We start from the raw sequence: 26,968 nt of genomic DNA, 5'->3' as shown, positions 1-26,968 counted from the left end.
CAAAAGAAACCTCCCTCCACACCCCGTGAGGGGGTAATCCAGGAGGTGCACCGGGAGCGAGCCAGGGACCCTTCGTTCTGATGCCTCCCACCAGCCATACCTTCATACAACTTTCCTTAGTCACCCTGCCCTCGAACTCCTGTCCGGAGGCGAGTGTGCTGCACCTGTTCCATATACCTGACCGAGTTGATTGTTTTCTCTTATTATTACTGCCTCATCAGGTTGGCATATGTGATAAGAAATGGGAAAAGGAGGGAAGAACTAGAGATAGCAGAAAGTTACTCTCTGATTGCCTGGAAGGACAACTTTCTTTAAATAAGCATTGTTCAATTAAAAATAGTTAACAAAATCTCCTAACTTGAGGCCCTTTCAGACTTTTAATTGATACATAGTATACATACAGAGAAGGGCATATGACCTAAATGGATAGGTCACTGATCTTTTAGAACTTAACCTGGAGTTCTCTTCGTGGCTCAGTGGTTAACGAATCCGACTAGGAACCATGAGGTTGCGGGTTTGATCCCTGGCCTCGCTCAGTGGGTTAAGGCTCTGACATTGCTGTGGCTGTGGTGTAGGCTGGCAGCTACAGCTCTGATTAGACCCCTAGCCTGGGAATCTCCATATGCCGTGGGAGCGGCCCTAGAAAAGGCGAAAAGACAAAAAAAAAAAAAAAAAGAAAGAAAAAATCAGAACTTAACCTTATACTGTGGGAGTTCCCTTGTGGTGCAGCAGGTTCAGGGTGCTGCATTGTCATTGCAGCCGCTTGGGTTGCTGCTGTGGCGAAGGTTCGATCCCTGGCCCAGAAACTTCCATATGCCATAGGCACAGCCAAAAACAAACAGAGACAACTCATACCGTAGCCAGTACCGAGGTCAATAAAGAGGACTTTACCCACCCCAAAAGCCCCCTCCCTCAAATAACTCATTCCGAACACAACTTCTCCCTCTAAGGGTAACCAGTAGCCTGACCCCTCATAGCAGAGATTCTTTTTGTCTGCCTTTGAACTTTATGTAAATAGAACCGTATAGCATGTGCTCTTTTTTCCTGACTTCTTTCAGTCAACATTGTGTTTGTGACATCCATTCTTATTATCTGTGTAGTTATAGATTGTTTATTCTCATTGCTGCTTAGCGGTATAAATACAGCAGGATTTGGAGTTCCCGTCATGGCGCAGTGGTTACAGAATCTGACTAGGAACCATGAGATTGAGGGTTCGATCCCTGGCCTTGCTCAGTGGGTTAAGGATCCGGCATTGCCATGAGCTGTGGTGTAGGTTGCAGACGCGGCTCGGATCCCGCGTTGCTGTGGCTCTGGTGTAGGCCGGCAGCTACAACTCCAATGAGACCCCTAGCCTGGGAATCTCCATGAGCCGTGGGAAGTGGCCCTAGAAAAGGCAAAAAGACAAAATACACACATACATACATACATACATACATACAGCAGAATTTATTTATCCGCCTTCCTGTCGATGGACATTTGAATAGTTTCTAGTTCAGCGTTGTTATGAGTAGTGCTGTTAGAAACACTCAAATTCATGTCTTTTCATCAGTGTACGTGTGCTCCGTTGCTGGGTCTACCCCAGGAATTACCTGGTCACAGGGTAAGCATATATTCAGCTTAAGTAGATACGGCCAAGCAATTTGTTTGTAGTTGTCTCAATTTGCACTTCCACCAGCAGCGATGAGATTTCCAGTTACTCTACGTCTTCTCTTAAAATGTTCTTCTCTCAGTCCCCTTCCTACTGGGAGGTGGTGATAGATTCTAGTGGCTAAGAACCCAGATTCCAGAACTAGACTTTCCGGGTTCAAAATTCCAGCTTTACCATTTATGAAGTATGTGACATTGGGCACCTTAACCTTTCTGTGCCTTGGTTTTTTTCATCTGTAAAATGGGGATCATAAATCATCTCCCTCAGAGAGTTAAGGAGTTAGTGCACATAGAATGCTAAGAATAGTGTCCGGCAGGTAGAAAATATTCCCTAAATCTTAGACAGTGTTTTCATTCCAATGCCCTGAAATTAATTGCCACCAGTGCATTAAGGGAGTTGTGGGTCTTCCTATGAAAGCATAGAAAGGTTTCTCACATGACATAGGGAGGCAGGCAGATGCGGGCCACAAGGGGTCTCTGTGTGCAGGAGCAAGTTAGCATACTCGGCTCAATCAGGCACATCAAAGCTGATCCCTGAGAACTTGAATGTGCCAATGAAACCAGACGGTCAGTGCGCCAGAATATTCATTGCAGAGTATGACCCATGGGGATAGCATCAGTGTAAATGATAGTTTGTGCTTTTATTTCTTTTGCTAGTAGAGCTCCTGACATCTCGCCTTTTAAGTTAGCAGATAACAGTTCTAGTGTTTCTTACTCTCTAGACTTTTACAGTCTAGCCCTTGGCAACCGCTGCTGTAGGAATTGACCTAAATAGGGATTTCAGTATATAAATATAGATTCAGTAAATATTCAATAGAGGAAAGAGAAATTGGTAAGAATGATGATAGGAGAGTGACTGAGTAGGAAGTTCAAAGACACCCAAAGCTGATGCTCCCTCCATTCTCCAGGTGTGAGTTATTTTTAGTATTAAAAGTCAGCAAATACATTTTCTGTGCCCATCTTCTAGCTCAGTGGGATGCAACTCTGGCAGCCTATTAGAATCACCTAGGGAACTTTAAAAAGTACACCTATGCTGCCCCTCCCTACTTCCCCCCAAAAACAACAAAAACAAAAACTCAAAACACGTGCCCAGGAAGTTCCCGCTGTGGCACAACAGGATCAGCAGTGTCTCTGGAGTCCTGAGATAGGAGTTTGATCCCCCACCCAGCACAGTGGGTTAAAGGATCCAGCACTGCCACAGCTGCGTATAGGTCACAACTGCGGCTCAGATCCGATCTCTGTCCTGAGAACCTCCACATGCCCCGGGGACGAAAAAAGAAAGAAGGAAAAAAAAACAACAACAACAAACACATGCCCAACCTCTCATCCAGAAACACTGATTGAATTTGTTTGACAGCAGGGCCCAGATGTTTCTTTTTCTTAAATGCTCCAAGTGATTCTCATGTGCAGTGGGAGTTGGAAAATATCATTCCTTCTGAGTGTCAATAGCGACAACAGTGGTGGTGCCTTCTGAACGGTTGTTGTCTCTGGCAGTGGGGTCACAGGGAGGACCTCGAGTAGTTTCTATGGAGTCTGTCTGCTTTGGTCAAGAAAAGCTCCAAACACTGGCTCAACTGGTTTTTATCTGGTACATTTTCTCTCATACCTATAACCTCAGCATATTCCAGTCTATTTTAAGCCTTCCTGTGGTTTCTAAAGCACAATACTTTCCGAACTGAAGACTTACCATTTCAAATCTCATGGGTTATGATTCAGTCTAGAGCAGAACTAAACAGAAATAAGTACCTCAGTTATTTTCTTATTGATGCAAGAAGACCCATGAAAGTGCCTGGAACTGTAAAGCTTTTCATAAAAAGAGCGAGATTGTTTGTTGTGCCGTTGTTGTTGCTGTCACCTGTAGTGTAAACTGCAGGAAGATGGGAAAAGCCATGGAACAGTCATTGTATTTGGACATGAGCACATGTGAACTTCAATTTCTGATTCAGCCATTTGTTAGCTGTGAGTCCTTGCCCTCTCTGGGCAGATATTTCATGAAAGATGGCAGCATTCGTAGACCCTAGAAGGAAATTGTGTAGATTAAAGGAGCTAATGCACATGGTACTTGGCAAACCCTCCTGAATTAGCTAAGGCTGTGACGCTGCTGCATGACAAACACCCTACCTTCAGAGCTCAGGGACTTACTAAAACATCGTTTGTGTTCTCACGCACACTTCTCTGGATCAGTTAGGGCAGCGCTGCTTAAGGCTGTGAATCAGAATGAAGCCTGTTCCATATGTTCTGGAATCAGCAGCTTCTGGAGCATGCGCAGGTGGAGAAAAGTGCTGTGGGTGCTGCAGCTTTCTGGCTCCTCCCCAACTCCCGGAGGGCTACACGCCTCAGAGGCCATCTGAAATTCACCAGAAGCCTTCTCAAGTCTTGGTTGCATCAACACCTCTAAATGGATTTAGAAAGGTAAACAGAAGCAAGAGCTGGTGAAATTCAGCAAGACAGACTACCCTATTTCCAAGTTGTCAAAATAACCAGATCTTTGTCTCAATTCAACCCCTTCTATTGACCCTTTCAGCATCTTTTTAATGTATGGGCACTGTTGGTTCGTATTTGCTCTATGTAATAGGGGTAGGCTAAGAGCCCTTCATTTGAATTCTAGCATTTTACTTGGATTTCAAGGCTGGGTGAATAGGCAGCCCCACCTCTACTATCCAACCAGGGGGTTCTGGCCAAATGTGTAGTGTGGTTACAGAGAGTTACCAGATATGCCTTTGCATATTCACCAATTTCAGGAGGATCTGAGTGACTAAATCAAAGGTGTTTGACTGTCATAGTTGAGTATAATTCAGAATGTATTTCAAGCTAGCGAACTGTATGAAAGTCATCCTGGGAAGTCTTTGTTGAAGGATATTTAGTGACAGCTGCACACGTAGAGGGTGGTAGGCAGGGCTGCATTGTGTTCATTGTTAAAAATCTCAGGAGTTCCGTCATGGCGCAGTGGAAATGAATCCAACTAGGAACCACGAGGTTGAGGGTTCGATCCTTGGCCTCGCTCACTTGGTTAAGGATCTGGCGTTGCCATGAGCTGTGGTGTAGGCCGCAGATGTGGCTTGGATCCAGCGTTGCTGTGGCTGTGGTGTAGACTGGCAGTTGTAGCTCCAGTTCGATTCCTAGCCTGGGAACTTCCATATGTCAAAGGTGTGGCCCTAAAATGGAAAAAAAAAAAAAAAAATCTCAGAAGAGCTACAGAACTCCAGGAATGGTCCCTGGACCACCAGCATCAGAATTACCTAGGGCAGTTTGTTAAAAGTGTAGATTCACAGGCAAACCCCAAGACTTAATGAATTGGAATCTCTGGGTGTAGGACCCAAGAATGTCCATTTTTATGCACACCAAGGCTTTTATATAACCTCAAGTGTAAAGAGAGGTCCTGCACACCTTTGATTCCAAATGTAAGTTATGGAAAATGCGAGGTTTTTATAACATCAAATTAATCACCTTGCACTGACCAACACAGTCAAAGGGTCTTTCTTGTTGTCATTACTGAAGGTAAATTTTTTCAACACTACATTTGTTGGAACTTTCAACCAGATGCTACTGAAATAAGATGTTTTTTGCCTTTTTAAAACATAATTTGAACATTTAAAACCGTATTTTTCCTAAAGACCTCTATTTCATTAAAAAAAATACCATTTCCCTCCCATTTCCTCACATAGCAATGGCTTCAAAACTTGCAGAAACATCGCTGGATGAAAGATGACTGTGAAGAGACACAATTCCTGGGAGGAACAGAGAAAGGTTTTATTTGTGTGTTAAATTTAGCACATTTTTTTCCCTAGTGGATAGATGCGAGACTGCCTTTTTATGGTGTTTTAGGAGAAAACACTGTCTAAAGTGAAAGTAATGTACCCACCTGAGTCAGACTTACTTTTCATCTTCCACTCAGTAAGTTTTAATCTTGTTATCTGCATGCCTGGGATAATAAGAAGCATTAACTGCTTCCATAAATGAATTAAATGAAAGGATGATTTTGAGAGCTGAGAGAAATTGAGTCAACATCAACTAAGAACAAGTCGATGGACTCTTCCCTCCCTTTTCTACCTTCTTTCTCCTCCTGTTTATTATATATACGTTTCAGGGCCTTCGTCTTCGTGGCTTCCTGCTTTCAGCTGTGTGGAAAATGAATGGGAACCGTTTGGAAGATTCTGAAACCTTTTCTTACCATAATCACTGAGCACAGAGATGCAAAAAGATGTGGGAACATCTCTTTCCCAGATGAAGAAGGTCACAGGGATATTCCGAAAAAAAATCCCTTCCATTATCTTGCCTTTAATCCAATTAGCAAATATAAGTCATTCTAAAAGATTCTGATAAGCCTTGCTCCGAGGGGAAAAGGGGAAACAATACGGAAAAGAAATACCATGAAATTGAAGGGCTAACACAACTATGGTAGGAAATAGAATGAAAAGGGTCGTGCGTTTAAGGCTTTTATGTTTTTTCACCTTATGATAAGTAAAGACATTTTTGAGTGACAAGGAAAAAATAAAATGTTACCTCCAAAGTGATTTCAAAGGAAAAAAGATTTCCCTGTGAAAATGGTGAGATCTTCCCCAACCAACAGGGCTGAAATGTCAAGGGTCCCAATACGTTCACATCAAGGATTTATTTCTATTTTGAACTTTGCTAAGCTATTTGCCTCAATATATCCTCCAGCATTTTTCAGAGAGGTCAGGGGTTTAAGAGGCCCTGGAGTTGAAGCTAACGTTTCTTGGTTCACAAACAGATCTCATGTCCAAGGTTGAATGTGCTATAGCTGAACATAAAATGGCCCCATCTGTTAAGCTGCCCAGTGATTTTCCTCATAACATCCAGCAAATTGGGATAGCATTACAGTGCTCCTGCAGTAAGGGTCTCATTGTAACCTGATTCTATTTTCTTTGAGTAGCTATTAATACTCTAAAAATAAAATGAATATCAATCGAATGACACTGGAACATTCAGACAGGCAACAAACTTTGCTTATACTGTAAAAGGTATTGAGAATCTTTTCTGTTTTTGGTTCACATCGAGTCATAACTAAACTCTGGGTTTCTCCACCAGAGTCTCGATGCCTGCTTCTAAAACTAGTCCTGTACCTAAAACTGGCCTACATGGATGTTTTGTGTAACTTAAGAGCAAAAGATTTTACTCAATTTATTCTTTTTTGTAAAGGCTACTGCCTAAAGGAGTCGGGAGTTATGTGTGTAATTGTGACTCAGATAAATAGGGCACAGTTCCTAGTGCACATAATGTGCTCCTGATCAATATTTGTTGAATGAATGAAAAAAAAAATAGAGGCTTTAGACTAGATTAGGGCAGCAAATTTGTGTGTGCGTGTGCGCACATAGGCGCGCGCGTGCACACACACACTTTTGTCCTTTGTGGGAATGAACCAGAATTCTTTAAGATATAAAGCTTAGTTCTGGAGTTCCTGTTGTGGTGCAGCAAAATGAATCTGATTAGGAACCATGAGGTTGTGGGTTCGATCCCTGGCCTCGCTCAGTGGGTTAAGGATCCAGTGTTGCTGTGGCTATGGTGTAGGCCAGCAGCTACAGCTCCGATTAGACCCCCTCGCCTGGGAAACTCCATATGCCAAGGGTGCGGCCATCAAAAGACAAAAGACCAAAAAAAAAAAAAAAAAAGATGTAAAGCTTAGTTCTAAATAGAGATGGCTCGGAGTTCCCTTGTGGTTCAGCGGGTTAAGGATCTGGCATTGTCACTGCTGTGGCTTGGGTTTGATCCCTGGCCTGGGAATTTTTGCATGCTACAGGCACAATCAAAAAATAGATGATAATAATAATAAATAGGAATGCCTCAGTTGATATTTGATTATTATCATAGCATTTTGAAACCCCCATGGCTCTCTGGATCTGTATGGAAGCACCTGTCTCCATGTTTGCAAGGAATTGCAGACACTTGATTGCTCCAGTATAGATTGCCAAACCTTTGAGGGCAGAAATCTTGTTTTATATCATCTTTGACGTTCTTTCTGTGCCTAATTCAGGCAGGAGACCTAAATACACACTTCAATATTGATTGACCTGTACCATACAGGGTTTTAGAAAACCAGAAACTAAAAATAAAATCCAGGGTTGTAGTATATTAGTATAGTCTATAGCAATTTTTATTGTGTATGTGTTTTCTCAGTGTGGGGAATTTCACTTTTCAAAGCATTTCAGTGCTTATTTTCTCACTTGAGTCCTCATAGGTCGGGGGTGGGTGGGTGGAGAACATTCCATTTGCTGTCATCTGATGTTACGAGTACACCTGATTGCCTTTTCGTACCACCAAACCATTGGATTGACTTAAGGCAGGCAGTTGACCAGTTGTTTTTATTTTTATTTATTTATTTATTGCATTTATTTTTTGCTTTTTAGTGCCACCCACACCCATGGCACATGGAGGTTCCCGGGCTAGGGTCTAATCAGAGCTGCAGCTGCCAGCCTCCACCACAGCCACAGCCACGCCAGATCCGAGCCACATCTGCCACCTACACCACAGCTCACAGCAATCCCGGATCCTTAACCCACTGAGCAAGGCTAAGGATCAAACCCACAACCTCATGGTTCCTACTCTGCTGTGCCACAGCTGTAACCCCCAGTTGTTTTTAGAATTACCTGGACAGAACCTGGTATTAAGCTATGTTGCAATGGACCAGGTTGAACATTTTGTAGTTAATTGTGTTGAATGGGAATAAAATAAGAGGTAATTTTTATTGAGCATTTTTTTGTGCATCAGGTAGTATTCCTTCAAATTCCCTATAGAGAAGATTCTTTATTTATTTATTTATTATTTTTTTAGTTTTTTTTTTTTTTTTTTTTTTTTTTTTGTCTTTTTGCTATTTCTTGGGCCGCTCCCGAGGCATATGGAGGTTCCCAGGCTAGGGGTCTAATTGGAGCTGTAGCTGCCAGCCTACACCAGAGCCACAGCAACATGGGATCCAAGCCGCGTCTGCAACCTACACCACAGCTCACGGCAACGCCGGATCATTAACCCACTGAGCAAGGCCAGGGATCGAACCCTCAACCTCATGGTTCCTAGTCGGATTCATTAACCACTGCGCTACGACGGGAACTCCAAAGAAGATTCTTTTATTATCCTCATTTTTCAGATGAGGAAACTGAGCTTAAGTAATTTAAGTCATCTCAAGTTAAGGTCAGATAGTAAAGAAGCAGTGCCAGGGTTTGATCCCTGGCAGTGTGGTTCCTGAGGCTCCAGCATAATATAGCAGAAAGGTAACAAAGGTAACTGCTACTTTTATTTTCTTTTCCCAAAAAGTAAGGGAAATAGTCAACCATGAAATTACAACTCAAAGAATAATAGAGTAATGAAAAGAAATTAAATGTTCTAAACCTGCCAAGATGTTAGAATTACTTAGATAGAAATTGTGACATTATATTATTTCTATCCTGGGTATTTGCTGAACAAGATCCTGGCAAATCCAATTCAATCTCCAGGTCAAGAGAGAGATTCCGTGGGAAACGTTTGCTTTTCTGTCTCTCTAGACCCTGCATTCTTCTAGTGACAAGAAAGATGGAAAAGGAGCATATTCTGTGAAATTAAATAGTGTGTATCCGAGCATGGCCAGTCCTCTGGAAGCAAAGAGGATTTTTCTCTAGCCTACTGGTCTTCTGACAGCTGATGTCCCATCCCTGTCTCTCCTACTCTCTTAGCTAGTTTGCTCCTTGAAGCTGGGCAGAGCACCCTTGAAGAAATGGACGTCCTCTGTCTCTCTGCTTGAAGTTATTAGAAGCTTGGGAAGCTTTGTTGAGTATTTAGGACATGGGCCAATTAGGAGAGACAGAGAGAGAGAGGCTGGGGTTGGGGGGGAGGTGGGAGAGAGGCACGCACACGAGGACAGAGAGAAATAGAGAAAGAGGAGAAATGAGACTGAAAGTCCTTGAGAATGTACTGGCTTTAGAAAGGCTTTTAAAAAAACCAATCACTAATTCAATATGATTAATTACCTTAAAGTAGCTTGTAGAGTGTTTCCTGAGCAGAGTTGGAGGTCACTTCAAACCAAGTAAATAAACCACAGCTAATGTGCTGACGTTTTCAGGAGAAAAGGCAATTGCTAAAAATGTCCATCCAATTTCCATTACTTACTACAGTCATTAGAAACAAGGAATGTGTTTATCGATCTAAAGTGGCTGAAACAGTATTTTCTTTGTTCAACCTGAGTTAGCTGGAGGGGAAATCAAGAGTTTATGAGAGAGAGAGAAAGAGGGAGAGGAGGGGAGAGAGAGAGAGAGATTCTATACTAGCTGTTGTTTCTCATTCCTAGGGCAGCTCACCTAAGAGAAATAACTGGGTTTCTATTAAAGCAAAACAATTTTTGTTTCTAATCACCATTGATTTAGCTCTAGGCCCTTGAGACTCTGAGTGGGTCTGGGACGAGCAGTATCGGTGTAATCTGGGCATGCATCAGAAATGTAGATTCTCCAACCCTACCTCAGTCCTAAGCGAATCAGAATTTGGTGTTTCACAAGATGTTTCATGATTCATATGCACATTAATGTTTGAGAGGTACTAGGCTAGGCCGACATGGATTGTTATTTAAACATTTAATGGAGGAGTTCGAGTTGTGGCTCAGCGGAAACGAATCTGACTAGTATCCATGAGGACGCAAGTTTGATCCCTGGCCTCACTCAGTGGGTTAAGGATCTGGCGTTGCCGTGAGCTGTGGTGTAGGTCGCAGACGTGGCTCAGATCTGGCGTTGCTGTGGCTCTGGCGTAGGCCAGTGGCTACAGCTCTGATTCGACCCCTAGCCTGGGAACCTCCATATGCCGCGGGTGCGGCCTTAGGAAAAACAAAAAACAAACCAAAAAACCCCACAAACATTTAACAGAGAAGAGAGAAGGTTAAGAAAAGGAGAAAATGCTACCTGATAAAAGCACCTTTCTCCAAAGATGTATTGATGTTGATAAACTTGCTCCTGTCCACTAATCCAGCCTTGAAGTAAACACCTAATAGGCCCCATGGCCGCCTGGCCCAGCCCCTGAGCACCAAAGCCAAGTCTAAAATTGTTAAGTGATATCCAAAATGCCAACAGACTTCAAAGTACAAATCGTAATCTAATTATTACACAGAAATGATTTCAAAGCATTTCTTTCTGGCTACAGTTACCAGACGCACAGAACTAGCCAAGGTGGTACAAAACCCTAAGGACAAAGATGCACGTGGTCTCGGAGGCATAGAGTTTAGGGACATTCAGCCAGAGCGAGCCCCGAGTTTCTGCTGGCTCAGGTGAAGATACCATCTCGGAAGACTGATGTGAAACAGTCTTCCAGGTCTGGCAGCCACCGTGCACAACGGTTGTTAGGAAACGTTCACACTCGCAGCGGAAAGGAGAAAAGTTCCTTTTGGGTGTCTTTGTTTGATACTAAGTTTTTTGGTACGATCTATGGGCGGAAAATTGTCTTTTCCACTTTGCCACGTTTACTCCCCATGAACATTTAATTGCTTCTCCTGAAGCTTTATCTGGAAATTGGCACGAGGAGACTCCTCCCACAGAATGAAGCTGCACGGGCGCTGGCTGACGTTGCAGAAATAGTGAGCTAAAAATAGCAGAAAGGCCCGTATCTCTAACCCACCAAACAGCCATATAGGCTTACTGATTAGAAAGTATTCCCATGAGCCCACTTTTGCCTCCGACCGACTCAGCCAAAATCTCTGTTTCGAAAACTCAATAACAAAAGGCATTTCGTTTTTCTTATGTTAATTTTTTCATGAGAAAGTTTGTGTTTTAGTACCAAGAAAAAAAAATGTTTTTCCTTGTCTGAAGCAAATCTCCGTTTTGTTCTTGGGCAAACACCAAACAAACTCTTCATTCAGAAATTCCCTGTTGTCGTGATACTTTGACTGTTTTTAGTTAAAAAAAAAAAAAGGTTAGAACAAGAGTTTAAATAAAATAGACTATCAGAGCCAATGGTTCTTTTTTTGTGCTCAAATTAGTATCTAGTTTTGCTGGGTTGGGGAAGACGGGCTTGAGAAATACAGACCTAACTTCCGTTGTAGTCAAGGAACAACCTTGTGCTTCAAAAACACAAAAAACTGCCTCAAAGCAATTCATCTGAACCTACCTGGAATCTCTGCAGCACAAAGGTAATGGTTATCACCGTCCATTTACCTGCCGGACCGCCCTTTGCATTTGAAGAGCAAAGAGGTGATAGTGTTACCACGTTGGCAAAACTATGAGGGAAAGGTTGATCAATAATTTATAACCACTTTCACAGCAAAGAACACATTCCTCTGAGCATTTCGGGACGCTGCTCGTCAGTTAACAATTCACAAGGTGTGGTAGGTCGCCTCCAGGATGGGCCCCAGTGATCCCCAATACTATGTGATTCTGCTCCCTGGAGTTCTGGCCCGACTTAGTAAGGACTTGCTTCTAATGAATGGGCGCAGGGAATGGTGACCTGAGACTGGGTCATCAAAGGCAGTGTGGCCTCTCTGTCACATCATCACCGTCACCTCCATCACCATCTGCTCTGGAACCAGGCTGCTGCCACGTGTGAGCAGCCCTGTGAAGAGGCTCGCCTGACAAGGAACTGAAACATGTGGCCTCAAACCTCCTGAGTATCTCTGGAAGGGGAACCTGATCAAGTTTTGAATGGCTCTAGTCCAGGCCAACACCTTGATTGCAGCCTCGTGAGGGACCTTGAGCCAGAACAACCCAGCCAAGCTGTCTCCTAATTCTCGATTCACAGAAACTGTGAGCTAAGAAGTGTTCCTTGTTGGAGGAGGCTAACGTTTGGGGTAATTTGCTACATAGCAGGGGTGTTAGGCTTCTTCTAGAGTTAGGCCCTCATTTATTCAGCAGGTATTTATTGAGAAACTGCCACATGCCAGGCACTGCCTAAGCAGAGGTTAGTTATCTACTGAACATAAGAAACATGTTAAGGCACCCCTCCGTGTCTGGGCGCTATATACATGGCATACAGAGAAGAATTTCATGCTTGGAAATTTCTCTTTGTGGTAGTTAGCTTCAGAAATACAATATACCACCTAGAGTTACTACTATAAATTTGCTATTTATATATTAATGGCTCAATAAACATTCATAGATTGTATAATTTTCTAGAAATTGTGCCCACCTGTGTACTTTTTTTTTTTTTCTTTTTAGGGCCACACCCACAACATATGGAAGTTTCCAGGCTAGGGGTCAAATTGGAGCTGCAGCTGCCAGCGTACACCACAGCCACAGCAATGCCGGATCCTTAACCCACTGAGCGAGGCCAGGGATCGAACCTGCATCCTCAGGGATCCTAGTTGGGTTTTACCACTGAGCCACGAAGGGAGCTCCCCCCCCCCAACCCCCAGCCCCCACCTGTGTACTTTGAAATTGATGCTACAAATCTCTGCCCCTGCTATAGACTGAATGTTTGTGTCCCTCTCAAAATGTGTATATTGAAACCTAACTCTCAAGGTGATGTTATTAGGAGGTAGGGCCTTCTGAAGGTGATTAGGTCATGAGGATGGGGCCCTCATGAATGTGATTAGTGCCCTTATGAAAGAGGCCTCCGAGGACTTGCTTTTATCATGTGAGACCAGTTGGGCCAGTATAATCTTTCTAGCCTCCCATATTATATATCAAATACCAGTCATTTCACCAGTAAAAAATTATTTCTCACACATTTACTAATAAATCCTCTGGGTATAGATTTAGATAATGACATTGATGATGTGTAAACCTCTCTGGAATGTGGATTCCTGATTAGGTGCTTCAGATGCTAACTAACCACTTCTAAGAATTAGATTAAAGTTCATTTATAGTACTTATACATCTCCATCACACTGTTTATACGGATACAGACCACATGTGGGCATGCATTGTCTAACCCCTCCTTTTGGGTACAAGCTGCTGGCAGCAAGCCACCACCTTCTCTTCCAGTGTCTTAGAGGCAGGCTGTGTCCCTGCCTTGGCAAGATCTGCCCTGGTCTAGGCATGCTGCCTGGGTGGGTCAGATTGATTCTGAGGTTCAGCACTGAGAAGCTTATTTCTTGGCAGAAACAAGTTACGTTCTCCAGTACTGCTGCGGAAACTTGGCCTCTGTGCACCGATGCTGAATTGAATCTTGGAGACGAGAGTTTGGGTCAAGTAGAAAAGGATAGTTTTAGTGCTTTGCCAGTCATGGGGGCACAGCAGGGCTTAGGCTCTCAAAACTGTCCCAAAGAGGAGAGGGGGCGTGAGGAGTTATTTTATAGCAGTGGTTCAAGAGGTGGGGCAGATTGCTGATAAGGATCAGGGTGTGTGCAGGGCCTGTATTCCTTTAATCTGGCCTCACTGATCTCTGAGGAGGCTTCTGTGGTTTTTAAGATTATCGAACTGGGTAACCTTCTCTCAGGGAATAAAGAATGCTTCATCAAGCTGTTAACATCTTCCACTTGTTGGGGGTTTGAATTGGGTTGAAGAGCTCAGATACTGTCATGTGTATCCTTTGAGGAGGAACCAGGCCCCTGTCCCCAGGCTGCAGTATTGTTTCTCGACTGCTCCTCCCTGGTCTCTGCACCCCCTCCCTTCCCTGAGGAGCAACTGTTTGAACCTGCCCTTTAGAGCTCAGGGAAGGCCATGGGGGCTGAAGCCTATTTCCTACAAACAAGAAACGGGGGACACAAGAGTTCCTGTCGTGGCTCAGCGCTAACAAACCCGACTAGTATCCATGAAGACACAGGTTCGATCCCTGGCCTCACTCAGTGGGTTAAGGATCTGGCATGGCTATGGCTGTGGTGTAGGCCGGCAGCTGCAGCTCCAGTCCCACCCCTAGCCTGGGAACTTCCATATGCCACAGGTTTGGCCCTAAAAAGACAAAAAAAGAAAAAAAAGAAAGAAACAGGAGACGGAAAGGTGAGCCCAGGAGCCCCGCAGGGTCCTGCTCTGTTGGTTTTACTATCACCTTTATCAGGGATAAAGTTACCTATTGGGCCTTTTCAAACACCGCAACTCGAGAGTGGCATGCTCCTGGCCACTCTAAGAAGCCTTCCAAGAACCCTCTTGATGGACCTCTGAACTCTTGCCTGTTGACCTTCTCCAGCTTATACTCCACTTCAAAGCAGGCCTTGATTTCACATCTCTGTACCCCCAGAATCTCACATACAACTTGGTACATGGTCAGTGCCCAGTGAATGTTTGTTTAATGAATGAGTCATTGTTAGCAGGATATGCTCTTTGAGGGGTTTCTTAGCACTGTTGGTCAGTGACCATGGCCTCATTAACAACCTGCTAGAAATAACTGAAATAACCAACCTCAAACGACTCGGGCAAACACAAAGAATTTCCTAGAAACAATGAAGAACTTTAGGTTTTATTGATTTAACATATGTTGCTATATTTGTCTTTTCCATTATTCATTGAAAGTAGCATCTATACATATGTATATATGTGTATATATATGTGTGCATTTACACACACACACACACACACACACATAAATACATGGTCATTACATTTAATACTGTTTTATCCAGAGGCTAATTTAACAAATTGATTACCTCTGTTTTGGGATCATACTATGACCTAATGTTTCTATTAAAAAATAAAAAGGGAAGTTCCTTTGTGGTGCAGTGAGTTAAGGATTTGGCATTGTCACAGCTATGGCTCTGGTTGCTGCTCTGATGTGGGTTTTAACCTTGGCCCAGGAACTTCCGAATGCTGTGGGTGTGGCCAGAAATTTTTTTTTTAATTTAAAAATAAATAAAAATAAACAGGAAAAAACTCCATGGTAGACACTGAATAAAGTCTATAAACTTTATAAACTTAATTCACTAGACACTGAATAAAGTCTATAAACTTAAAAAGTCTATAAACAGTTTGTTGAATAAACTATTGATTATAAATTATTTTTATTTTATTTTTTATTTTTATTTTTTTGCCTTTTCTAGGTCAGCTTCTACGGCATATGGAGGTTCGCAGGCTAGGGGTCCAATTGGAGCTGTAGCCGCCGGCCTACACCACAGCCACAGCAACATGGGATCCGAGCCACGTCTGCGACCTACACCACAGCTCACGGTGGCAATGCCAGACCCTTAACCCACTGAGCAAGGCCAGGGATCGAACCCGCAACTCATGGTTCCTAGTCGGATTCGTTTCTGCTGCCCCACGACGGGAACTCCTAAATTATTTTTAAAATGATGGCAATAAGGTTGTGTGTTTTCAATGTTACCATATGTAAGTAGCTGCTGATGCGTTGTTTAGGGCAACCTCTGAAACCATCGGATCATGTTTTTGTGTTTTACCTGTGAATTTCACGTATTTGTGCCATTCGTCATTCTTAGCAAAAGCATAAATTCCATGTTTAAGATACTAAGTTTGAGATACCAGAAGTTACAAAGGCTGTTTCCAATTCCAAAAGAATTGACACCAGTTAGCTATGTGACCTTGAAAAAAGTGTTCCACTTCTCTGCACCGTGATGTCAGTTTTCCCATCTGTAGAATGTAGATACTGGTGTGTAAACGCAACCATTCATTCAGTTACACTCAGGACCTAAACTAGGGTGAAACAAGTGAGGCACTGACCTTGGGAGCAAAATTTAAGGGGGGCGGGGCAGGGTGGGGACACCAAAAACACCTCAATAATCAAGAAATATAATAATTTAATACAATGTTTTAAAGAGACCAAAATTAATGCAAAAAATCTCTTTCAACCGAAACATCAGTATTTTAAAGATGGGATCACTGTTGCTGATTTTTCCTTTTGCTTCAGGCTCCAGCATGGCTTAGGATGGCACCATGACTGAACCTGATTTTGATTTTTCAAAAAAATTTCATTAAACTATCACTTATTGCTGAGGGGTTTTTTTGCCACGCCCACGGCACATAGAATTCCTGGGCTAGGGATTGAACCCATGCCACAGCAGCAACCTGGGCCACTGTGGTGGCAACACCAGGTCCTTAACCCACTGTGCCACAAGGGAACTCTTTGCTGAGTTTTTTGAGCACTCAAATTTTGCACCGGGTATGAATCCTGGTCCTGTTACATGCATTGAATGCATGTCTGCCATTTACTAAGCACTGTTGGAACATAGCAGCCCTTGCTTTCAAGGAACTCACAGCCTCATTGGGAAAAATAGAGTAAGCAGAGATTCATTAGGACAATGCGAGAAGTGTTGGGACAGAGTTAAGCAATGAAAGCCATGATAGCAGATGAGAGCATGTGTACAAAAAAGGACAGCATTTCATCCCAAGTTAGCGGTCCCGAAAGCAGGCCCGAGCTAGATGCCTTGAGTCCAAGCCCTGCCTCTTGCAGTTATACCTCGCTGTCTAATCTTGGACAGGTTATCCTTTAACTTCTCTGTACTTGCATTTCCTCCTTTGGAAAAGTAAGAATAGCAATTAGATCGACTTCATAGGGTTGTGAGGGTGACATGAGCTAAGTAAGACACATGGAGTCCTGAGAATAGAGCCTGGGACTTAATGAAAACTCAACATGTTACTAGAAAAACACTCATTTTTAAGCAAGGAGAAGCTCTATCAGATGAAATTAAAGCAAACTCTTGTCTAGGCAAGCTAGTAGGCGTTATGATGTTTATCTTTCCCCGACTTGTCACTTTCTGTCCCAGACGACCTTTCCTTAGTTCCAGTTGAGCAGGAGAGGCTGTTTCATCTCTGGCAGTTCTTCCAAATTCAATAGACTGTGACTGGATCATTTAGCAAGTTCATGGACGATTCCTGGCTCATGTACTAATCCTCGCCATCTTTTCCCTGAGCCTTTGATATAAAGAACAAGCAGACACCATAACGTTCCCCATCGGAATGTACAAGGGGTCTTTTATTCACATTGTTTCAGAGGGAGACTCTTGAGGTGGGGAGACGTAACCTTCCAGTATCTGATAGAATCCTGAGTGGAAGCACAGGGCGAAACTGGGAAGAGCGCCTTTACTTTTTATTGGGCTGAAGAAGTATAAGGAGAAAATTTGCTTTTTCCGCTTAACAAGACTCCCCCACCTTAGGTTGAGTCAAGTGGATGTTTGGAGAGAGTCTAAGAGGATACAGACTCTGCTCCCCTAATGTATTCCTATCAGTCTGTCTGCTCTGATGTTGTTAAAATGCCCCACCATTAAAAAAGTACTCTTCTGTTTTCCCAGCTGTCTCAAAAATTAAATACAGACCAAGTGATAGATGGTATTTATGAATTGTTAATAATTTTGTTACCTGTGATCATAGCACTGTAGTCATATAAGAAAAACATGTTCCTTCCTGCCTTCTGTCCTTCCTTCCCTTCCTTTGAGAAGCGTATTGAAAAGAAAAAGGACATGACAACTGAGAATTGCATGAGAGAAAACCGAAAAAAAAAAAAGTGTGGGGGGACTTGATAAAACAAGAATGGCCAAGTATTGGTTGTTGGATTTGGATGATAACTCCAAAGTAGTCACTTATAATTTCTACTTTTTGGAAAATTTCCCAACAACAATAACAAATCACATTTTGTTGGGGGTGGGGGAAGTCTTTTTTCTTTTTAAGGCCGAACTCACAGCACGTGGAGGTTCCCAGGCTAGGGGTGTAATTGGAGCTGTAGCTGCCGGCCTATGCCAGAGCCACAGCAATGCCAGATCTGAGCCGCATCTGCGACCTACACCAAAGCTCATAGCAACGCCAGATCCTTAACCCACTGAGCGAGGCCAGGGATCAAACCCGCAATGTCATGGTTCCTACTCGAATTCATTTCCACTGTGCCACAATGGGAACTCCTCCCAAATCACATTTTTTAAAAAATTTTCAGGCACTGTTTCTTAGTCTTGCCTCGGCACCCTCATTCTGGCAACAGGCTAGCACCATCCCTTCCTCAACCAGGTGAGGTGGTTTTTCTGCCTGTGTGCTGGTGAGGATCACAGATGTGGCTGAGATAGAGGACCCCCTCAGCCCTTGGACCAGCCAGCGGGGCCGAAGGCAGAGGGTGGGGCTCTTGGAGCAGCCAGAATTCCCACGCTGGTAGCCTAAGGCCTCCTCCATCTAGCCTAGGGTGCTGTGCAGATAATCACCACTGTCTTTGAGCCAAGTGGTGAAAAAACACTGGTTCAAGATTGTTCCCATTAAGAAGTAAATATTCCTTGGCAGAGGGTAACTCAGCAAAGCTGTCATCAGTCCTTAACACCTCAAGTGCTTCAGCTATCAGTTGTCAGGACTGAGACAGCTCAGTGACGCCTCCCTCCGGGAATGGGTGAGTTTTGGACCTTGGCCTGAGATTGGGTGGGTTAAGACTCTGTGGAGGAGCTCCTGTCGTGGCTCAGTGGTTAAAGACCCCAACTCGTATCCATGAGGACACAGGTTAGATCCCTGGCCTTGCTCAGTGGGTTAAGGATCCCGTGTCGCCATGAGCTGTAGTGTAGGTCGCAGATGCAGCTCAGATCCCGCATTGATCCTGCTGGTGTAGGCCGGCGGCTGTAGCTCTGATTGGACCCCTAACCTGGGAACCTCCATGTGCTGTGGGTGCAGCCCATAAAGGAAAAAAAAAAAAAAAAGACTCTGTGGAAACCAGTGAGCTGCTTGCTGGGTTCTGGAATGTGGTACTCCAGGGAAGTGGGGGAGAAAGATGCTGAGAAGTTAGAGCCTGCTGCTCGTGGTAGTGTTGGGAGGCACTGTGGGCAGAGGTATTCCAGGGAACCCCAGAAGAGAGAAGTCACATTCTCTGATTCTCCTCAGAGCAGAGCTGCTTTTGGCTGCTGCATACCAGTGTCATGTAATAGTTGCACACAGAGAAGTAACTCACTGAAAACCTTGCTAGGGTTTCTACCCTCCACGGATTTATGGATGCCTGGAATTTAACCAAGTTGTTCAAGAACTGTGCTCAGGGGAATTCGTATTTTCAATCAAATGAGCCAAGTGAGTTTTTACTCTTTTGTCTTAATTTGGGTCCCCTCAAAAGCAGAAACTGGGAGTTCCCGTCGTGGTGCAGTGGTTAACGAATCCGACTAGGAACCATGAGGTTGCGGGTTCGATCCCTGCCCTTGCTCAGTGGGTTAACGATCCAGCGTTGCCGTGAGCTGTGGTGCAGGTTGCAGATGCGGGTCGGATCCCGTGTTGCTGTGGCTCTGGTGTAGGCCGGCAGCTACAGCTCCAATTGGACCCCTAGCCTGGGAACCTCCATATGCCGCAGAAGCGGCCCAAAGAAATAGCAAAAAGACAAAAAATAAATAAATAAATAAATAAAAGCAGAAACTGAGACACTGATGATGGGGGAGGGGGGCAGGTGGGTGTCACACCAGCCCTGGACTGATTTCCTTTAGAGTTTTTTTTTTTTTTTAATATAATAAATAAACACACTACTAGCCTATTGAAGCCTCAGTTAGTTATTTTGGATTTTAGTAACTCCCAGCCAAACTCAATTGATTCAGAATCCTACGAAGAGTAGGAATCTCCTGGGACGAGTCCAACTCTAAGGCTGCAGCAAACGCTTTGAGGTGAGCCAGGGAAGCTGAGGTCTTTCCAAGCCAAAGGGTAGGAATGAAGTCAACAAAGACTCAGGGACTGGAACAAGCCCCACTGGAGCAGACGGAAGGTTGAGAAGAAAGCTAGCAGTCCCTTCTACACCTAGATTTGGGTGATTGTGGTGCATGAAGAGAGTCTGCTTTAAAGGTACAGAGGGCAGAAAAGAGAAGATGACAGGTTAGGATGCTCTTAAGGCTTTGCGATGAGTTAAGCCTCAGAGGTGCGGAGAGAGGGCAGAGGGAAGGAAGGATGATCCCAGGACTCTGGCTTGGGACACTGATGGACGGTGCTGCCATTTTGAGAGAGGGCACTCGGGGGAGAGATTTTTTTTTTTTTTTTCTTTTTAAGGCCTCTCTCGTGGCATATGGATGTTCCCAGGTGAGGGGTCGAGTCGGAGTTGTAGCTGCCGGCCTGTGCCACAGCCACATCAGATCCAAGCCGCCTCTGCAGCCTACACCACAGCTCGCAGCAATGCCGGATCCTTAACCCCACTGAGCAAGTCCGGGGACCAAACCTGCATCTTCATGGATACTAGTCCGGTTGGTTACTGCTGAACCGCAGTGGGAACTCCAGGGGAGAGATGTAGAGAGATGTGAAGACGTGTGTTTTGGATCTGTTGGGGCAAAGGTGGTCATGGGAGATCCAAGTGGAGATATTCTTTAAGATCTTGGGTGTGGATTCTGCAAAAGAGAGGCGGGCCAGAAATATTCATCTGGATCAGTCCATCTGTAGATGGGCTTTGATGGCAAGGATATGTTGAGGTCGATGAGGAGATTGTGTGGGATGAGAAGACAACAATTGGCTTATTAACAATATCTAAGTATAGGGAGGTAAAAAAAGGAGGAGCGTTCTCCTGTGGCGAAATGGGTTAAGGATCCGGCATTGTCACTGCAGTGGCTTGGGTTGCTGCCGTGGCACAGGTTCAATCTCTAGCCCAGGACCTTCACATGCTACAGGCCTGGCCAAAAAAAAAATAGTAAGTAAGTATAGGAAAAAAAGACAAGGAACCCATGAAGAAGCATAGGAGGAAGTGGCAAGAGAAGAGGGCAGAACACAAGTGGCGTGGTATGTTTCAGTATCCAAGGGAAGGAAGAATTTCAAGAGGAGTCATGAGCGATGTGAAATAACACACAGAAACGTCTAATAAAGCAAATGCTCTTGGTGCCAAGCCCCTGTTTCCTCAGCTCTTACTAGTGCATGCAGCCAGATTTCCACCTGCCAGAACCTGCATCTCTGATTCCGGACTTGGTCTGGTTTCCAGAGCCCAGCTCTGTGTCTGTCCATGGACAAGAAGGGCTGGAAGCGCCAGGGAATCGAAGCACAGAGCTCCCCCTCAAACAGCCTTTCACTGAGGATTGAGAGAAGTTGGTGTGTAACTCCTCCAGCTCCCTTGCCCCTTGAGTAATGTAACTCTGAGCTGCATGTTCTGTGCCATTTCCCAGATTTCCCCGGGAACAGGATTAAGGTCCGCTTGCCCATAGCAGCAGCTTATTTGATAACACAGCCTGTGTTGACTTTGCTCCCCTTCCTTCTCACTTCTTCACTCCTTCACCTGTATTTCCTGGGACCACCTCCCAAATAAACCACTTACACTTGAGTTCTTGTCCCAGGTTCTCCTTTTGAGGAACCCAAACTAAGGTAACTAGAAAGATAAGGCCTGAGAAACAGCCCCTGGATCTGACAGTTAGTTCGATGGGCGACTTGAGTGAGAAAGTTGGGCCTGGGGGAAGAGAGGCTTCATTTCAGGGAGGTAAGAGATGGATAGGAGAGGAACGATGGAGAAGATTCTTTAGAAGCAACGTTCCCAGCAGTTCCCGCTGTGACACAGTGGGTTAGGAATCCGACTGTAGCAGCTCCTGTCGCTGCAGAGGGCTCAGGTTCAGTTCCTGGCCCAGGAATTTTCATAAGTGGTGGGTGCAGCCATTAAAAAAAAAAAAAGACGTGACATGACCAATAAAAGAGACTAATGATGTCACATTTCAGTTCAATAGGATGTAATCCCTCTTCCTAATAGCACCCTAAACAGTTTTGGGTGCTCACCTTTCTCCCACTCTGTCTTAGAGACATGGTACCTGCCTTCTTAAGTGGATGCTAATGGGCCAGGTCCCTCACTCTGATGCAGGCAGGGGACCCTAGGCTAGACCAGGGAACACCTCCCAGGTCTTTGAAGCCTGAGTGACATAAGAATATGAAGACTAGTTAAAGGTTATTTGTCACAGCACTCCAGGGCTAAACAGGTTTTTCCAAACCTTTCATCTCTCACATCCTTGCAACAGATTAACTTTTGCTCAGGATTGCCAGAGGCAGTTTCTGTGCCAAGAATCCTGATTAATAAAAGAGGCTATAATTAAAGATTTCACAGTGCAATATTTAGTTAACACATCTATCTCCACACTGTGTGTGTGTGTGTGTGTATCTTTGCGTGTGTGTGTGGTGAGAACATTTACGATTTACTCTCTTAGCTACTTTCAAGTATATACTCTAGTATCGTCAACTATAGTCATCACGCTATGCATGAGATCCCCACAATCTTTTCATCTTATAACTGGAAATTTGTACCGTTTGACCAACATTTGTCCCTCGCCTCACTCCCTCAACCCACCAAAGCTCCTGGCATCCACCATTCTACTGTGTCTGAGCCCTGCTTTTATAGATTCTACATGTAAGATCATGAAATTTTGGTCTTTTTTTAAAACTTGAATTACAGTTGAGTCACAGTATTGTATCAGTTGCAGGTGTACAGCAACGTGATTCAGTTATGCATATAGATCGCTCTTCTTTTTGAGATTCTTTTCCCTGAGAGGTTATCAGGGGAGTTCTTGCTGTGGTGCAGTGGCTTAAGGATCCAGCCTTGCCACAGCTGTGGAGTAGATGGCATTATCCTCTATCCATTTTGACCATTTTAAAATTGTATTATTTGATTTTTATGCTTTTGAGTTGTATGAGTCCCTTATATATTTTGGACATTAACCCCTTACCAGATAAATGATTTGCAGATATTTTCTCTGTTTCATAGGTTGTCTTTTCATTTTGTTCATTGTTTCCTTTGCTGTAGAGAAGCTTTGTAGTTTGATGTAGTCCCACTTGTTTGTTTTTGCTTTTGTTGCTTATGCTTTTAGTGTCATGTCCAAAAAGTCATTGCCAAGACCCAGGTCAAGGAGTTTTTTTGCCCTATGTTGTCTTCCTGGAGTTTTATTGTTTCAGGACTCACATTTAAGTCTTTAATCAATTTCAAATTAATTTTTGTGAGTGGCATAAAATGTGGGTACAGTTTCATTTTTTGTATGTTAATGTCTAGTTTTCCCAGGACCATTTATTGAAGAGACCACTCAGATTTTTTGTCATTATAAAAGTAACCTGTGCTCAGTGTACAAAGTTGAGAAAATACAAAATTTATTTATTTTGGTTTTTTAGGGCTGCACCCGTGGCACATGGAAGTTCCCATTCTAGAGGTCCAGTCTGAGCTACAGCTGCCAGCCTACTCCACAGCCATGGCAACATGGGGTCTGAACTGCATCTGCAACCTACACCACAGCTCACGGCCATGTGGGATCCTTAACCTACTGAGCAGGGCCAGGGATCGAACCCTCATCATGGATACTAGTCGGATTTGTTTCTGCCGAGCCACAACGGGAACTCCCCAGAAAGTATTCTAATGCGGAAAAAAATCCACACCTTATAATCCTATTGCTCAAAGGCAAACACTATTAATTTAGTTGAGATGATACCATATACTCTATTTAGTATGCAGTTTATAGAATATGGCATACTTCTTTTTAAAAATTAACATTATACAGGCACAACATTGGAAATCAACTATACTTTAATTAAAAAAATAAAATATTAACATTATACTGTACATCATTGCCTTATTCTAATAACTACTTCTCAAATGCAGTTTTGATGATTCAGAATTAAATCGTCAAAATAGGGAGTTCCCGTCGTGGCGCAGTGGTTAACGAATCCGACTAGGAACCATGAGGTTGCGGGTTCGGTCCCTGCCCTTGCTCAGTGGGTTAACGATCTAGCGTTGCCGTGAGCTGTGGTGTAGGTTGCAGACGCGGCTCGGATCCCGCGTTGCTGTGGCTCTGGCGTAGGCCGGTGGCTACAGCTCCGATTCAACCCCTAGCCTGGGAACCTCCATATGCCGCGAGAGCGACCCAAGAAATAGCAACAACAACAACAACAAAGACAAAAAAAGACAAAAGACAAAAAAAAAAAAAAAAAAAAAAAAGTAAAAAATCGTCAAAATACAACAGTGTAAATCAACTATACCCTAATAAAGTTTTTTTAAAAATGGAATCATCGGAGTTCCTATTGTGGCTCAGCGGAAACGAATCTGACTAGTATCCATGAGGACGCAAGTTCGATCCCTGGCCTCACTCAGTGTGTTAAGGATCTGGCCTTGCTGTGAACTGTGGTGTAGGTTGCAGACGAGGCTTAGATCTGGCGTGGCTGTGGCTGTGGTATAGGCCAGCAGCTGTAGCTCCTATTCAACCCCTAGCCTGTGAACCTCCATATTCTGCGGGTGCGGCCCTAAAACACACACACACAAAAAAAACAAAATTGAATCAGCAATATTGAATTCAAAATTCAATATTTAGTCTTATGGATGTACCATACTTTTAAAATTTCCACTGTCATTTAATATTCTCCCTCCCTAAAAATTCTATCATAAAAAATAATTTCCTGAACATCTTTCATAAATCTTGGTCTGGCAGTTCTGATTCTGTCCGTAGGCTTGATTCCCAGAAGTAGAATTATTGTTTCAAGAGGAATGAACATTTTAAAACTGCTGGAGAGCTTGTGCCACAATCATGTCCAGATAATAAGGTACCAATTTGTGGGAGTTCTTGTCATGGCTCAGCAGTAACGAACCCGACTAGTATTCATGGTGATGTGGGTTTTATCGCTGCCCCTGCTCAGTGGGTTAAGGATCTGGCGTTGCCATGAGTTGCGGTATAGGTTGCAGACGCAGCTCCGATCTGGCATTGCTCTGGCTGTGGTGTAGGTCAGCAGCTGCAGCTCTGATTCAGCCCTTAGCTTGGGAACTTCCATATGCTGCAGGTGCAGCCCTAAAAAATTAAATAAATAAGTAAGATGCCAATTTGTATATCCACCAGTGCTCTTGATGGGTTTTGTTTTGGTTTGGTTTTTTTGGTTGTTTTTTTTTTGTTTTGTTTTTTTTTTTGTTTTTTGCTTTTTAGGACCGCACTCACAGCATATGGAGGTTCTCAGGCTAGGGGTCTAATTGGAGCTACAGCTGCTGACCTACACTAAAGCCACAGCAGCTAAGAACCCGAGCTGTGTCTGTGACCTACACCACAGCTCACGGCAACACTGGATCCTTAACCCACTGAACGAGGCCAGGGATCGAACCCGCAACCTCATGGTTCCTAGTCGGATTCATTTCCGCTGCACCACGATGGGAACTCCTTGATGGGATTTTTAAACGGTTAATGTGAGAGAAGTAAGATATTTCATTTCTGATTGCTTTAGATTGATTCAGTTTCCTTCTTTTTGAGTTGCCTGTTTTTGTTTGTTTATTTGTTTATGGCTGCACTGGTAGCATATGGAAGTTCTTGGACCAGGGATTGAATCTGAGCTGCAGCTACAGCAACGCCAGATGCTTTAACCCTCTGTGCTGGGCTGGGGATCGAACCTACACCTCTGCAGCAACCTGAGCTGCTACAGATTCTTAACCCACTGGGCCATAGCAGGAACTCTGAATTGTCTATCTTTGCATTAATATTTTTCTCAGGGATTTACACAAACTCCTTATATAATAAAGCTATTAAACTTGTGTGTTTCGTTTTTGAAAATATTTTTATTGTTTACCTTTTCAACTGAGTATGTTGCTTTAGCTAGTCAACCATTTACATTTTTTTATACAGCTAAGTCCAATAAACTTTTTCCTTATGAAAAGATCTTTGAGAAGTGTTTCATTGTCGTAAGTTTGTAAAGTCTTCCCTCATTCCAGAATTGGGTAAACATTCATTTTGAATAGTGTTTTTGTCTTGAATCCTTTGTTTAGTAATATTTCGCCCTTTTAATTTTAACCTTCTGTGGTATGTTTTAGGTTGTCTTTTATAAGCAGCACATAATCATATTTTTTTGTTTTTAGCCCAGTGTGAACACCTCTTCTGTTTATTACAGAGGGTAAGACATTTGCAATTAGCATAAGAACTGATGCACTTGCTCCTATTTCTGGAATCTTTTTCCTACTCTCTTTTAGGCCTATTTGCTATTTTCTACATTTTTGTCATTTGCACTGTCTTTGTTTTCATTTCTTCGGTGGTAATTTGGAACGTAGCTCTTAATTCCAGTAGTGATTAAGTTTATTAAATGTAGCCCTGAACCTATGCTTCTTTGGTTGTCAACTGAAGAGCAAAAGAGTCATTTTTTACATCATCCATTTAACAACTAATGGGTTTTATTTTTTTGTTTGTTTTGCTTTTATGTGTCACAAATGTCTGTCTTTACTAATGTAATCTGGTGTCATAAAACTCCATTATTATGCTGTGTTTATTGTCTAAATATTCTTTTTCAAAATTTGGCTTTGGATTTCGCATTCAATTCAGTAGCGCAGTTTACAACAATCATTTTCATGTAACTAAATATTTAATTAACTTTCACACTTGCTGCCTGTCTTTTTGGTGTGGTACAGTTTTCTCTGCTAGAGCATTCACATGGGGAGTTTTTTGGTAAATTCACATTTCCGGGTTCAGCATCCCACATAGAGAGTGTAATTCTGTGCGTCTGGGACAGCCTTGGCCTGACCCCACTCTGGCTTCAGCCCAACTGTGCTCTGAGAGGTGTAGCTTGACCGGCTACAGAGAGAAGTGTGGGGGAGGAGTGGAAAGGATTTCCTGGGAGTAGGAAGAGTTCTTGGCTTTCCCACAGCCCAA

At 43.5% G+C, this 26,968-nt stretch overlaps 1 protein-coding gene across 5 annotated transcripts in view; it reads left to right on the top strand.

The window, feature by feature from the left end:
- Positions 1 to 26,968, top strand: part of ADGRG2 (adhesion G protein-coupled receptor G2) — a 237,400-nt gene that overhangs the window by 9,526 nt on the left and 200,906 nt on the right. Inside the window, exon 1 of one of the 5 annotated variants that reach the window (XM_085008636.1) lies at positions 18,608 to 18,792. The exons of 3 other annotated variants lie outside the window; for them this stretch is intronic. The gene's annotated coding sequence lies outside the window, so the exon portion shown is untranslated. Of the gene's footprint in view, positions 1 to 18,607; positions 18,793 to 26,968 lie in introns of those variants that run through there. One more of the 5 variants, XM_085008641.1, reaches the window with a different exon arrangement.

The sequence above is a fragment of the Sus scrofa genome, chromosome X (assembly GCF_054392235.1).
Source record: "Sus scrofa isolate SSC_HxYL_T2T_F1_AM1 chromosome X, Sscrofa_HxYL_maternal_Yorkshire_Landrace_v2.0, whole genome shotgun sequence".
NCBI lineage: Eukaryota > Metazoa > Chordata > Mammalia > Artiodactyla > Suidae > Sus > Sus scrofa.
Note: the sequence above shows the minus strand (reverse complement) of the source record. Positions and strands in the feature narration are given on the sequence as shown.